Source organism: Pinus tabuliformis, chromosome 9 (assembly GCF_031772625.1).
Source record: "Pinus tabuliformis cultivar Carrire ecotype Pingquan chromosome 9, CPIR1, whole genome shotgun sequence".
Classification (NCBI taxonomy): domain Eukaryota; kingdom Viridiplantae; phylum Streptophyta; class Pinopsida; order Pinales; family Pinaceae; genus Pinus; species Pinus tabuliformis.
The window spans coordinates 353436851-353438882 of record NC_142307.1 but is presented as its reverse complement, the minus strand read 5'-3'; positions in this window follow the sequence as shown (position 1 = coordinate 353438882).

The following is a 2032-nucleotide window of genomic DNA, read 5'->3' as shown; positions in this document are numbered from 1 at the left end:
AGCAAGAAAAAGTGATTGATGCTCCAAGCTCCACTGAGCAACAGGCTCAGACAATAGTGCCTCCTAGGGCAGAAACTACTGTTGATACCTCAGTCCTCCAAACCCCACAAAAGGAGGACTTAACCAGGAAAAGGGATAGAGAGACTCCCCTGACTTCATCCATCAATCGGGGAGAGAAAAGACAAAGACTAAATGACTCTCAAGAGGATGACATAGCAGTGAGGCAAGCAATGGGCATGGGCCCACCCAGTGGAGAAGTTTCAGCCAGTTCATTTCAGCATGAACACGATAGAGCCGTGGGAGGAGAGGTCAGCTCCTCCAGCCAGCACAGAGAAGGACAGTCAAGCATCAAACAGCAATTTATTGACATTAAGAGGAGGAGTGATCCTATTAAAGTACAGCTGTACAATCATTTGCTGAACCTGGCTCCTACCAATCAGCAAAGACTCATGTCTGCCTTTGATGTAAGTGAAGGCAAGATGATCATGAGTCACTTCATGCCCACAACGCTGCATCCTCAATCTACCTCGGATTACCTAAGAATCAACATGGAGGTTCTGGCCAAAGACATACACCCTATGGATAAGATTGAATTACATAAACAAACTGGTGAAATGGTGTATGCCTCCTTGGCAGATGAAACGTTGGAGAACTACAAATTGAAGAGCAGCCTTGATAACACAGCATCTCAGCTGGAATTGGAGAGAGCATCATCACAAGCCAAGGACAACAGGATCAAGTCCCTGGAAGAGGTAATTATAGAAATAGGACATGATCCTAAAGATGTTAAGGGTATCCAAGAACTCTTGAAGCTAAGGGATGCAGACTTGGCGGCCTTAAGAAAGAAAATCAAGCTTCCAGCTACCATCCATCCTCAAACCGATGAAGTTGCCCAGCAAAGGCAGGAAAAGGATGCTACAGATCTACTGATATCCCTGTACAAGGAGCTGGTTCGGACTCAAGACCAGCTAGGGCAATCAGAAGCTGCAAAGGCAGCATTACAGACAGCTATGAAACAAAAAGAAGAGGGCCAACCCTCCCAGCCTCCTCCTGTGATAATCAACCTTGAGGAAGTCCAGCCAACAACTACTCCTCCTCCTCAACAGACAGGGCCTACAGCACCATCTACAGCAACAACTACACCAACAACAGAGCCAACTCCTACTCTGGATATGCAGAAGCTGCAAGCTGAGATCCAAGTTCTTGAATCCCAAATGAAAGAGCTTGATGAAGTCAAAAGGTCTTTGACCAAGGTGAATGAAAAATTTGACAAAAGCAAGCAGAATGAGGCAGCAAAGGAAAGAGAGGTGAAAGCTCTAAAAAAGAGAATAGCTGAACTAGAAAAAGAGCTTGCACTAGAAAAAGTAACAGCAGAATTGAAAGCAGTCCTCTGGGGCAACATTGGTCGATCCATCACCAATCAGTGGCAGTATATTGAGACTATGGATGAGCAAATAGCACTCATCACGAAGGCAAACAGGGAGGTACAGAGAGCAAGAGCAAGCCTTGGCCACATGCCAGATGCTGCCAGCAGAATGATCAATATTTTGAATAACAAAACTAGCTCTCAACTAGCCACCATGGGAATTACTAACAGGACTGAAACAATTTCAGTAGTTAAAAGAGTCTTGACACTAAGAAGCCTAATTGGAACGCTGGAGAGGAGAACACAGGATATGCAGACCGAGATCAACAAATTCCTGGACAGATTTGTGGCATTACAAAACAGAGGCCTCCCCAGCATATTAAGCAGTGTAGGAAGGCTGCTTACTCTGGAAAATTACATCAAAAGGGTTGATACGCAGGCTGCAGCACAAATAGCAAAACAACCCAGTACCTCAGCTGAAACAGGGCCAGCAACAGGGCAGAATTTGTATGATAGGGTGGATAACCTGTTCTTTATTATGAATGAAATTGATCACCTGTTTGATACCCCACCAAATTTCTTTAAGTATACAGAGGCAGATGAAACTTTGGGGGCAATCATAAGACACCAATTGCCCACACAGGAAGAGTGGAGGAATTTGACACA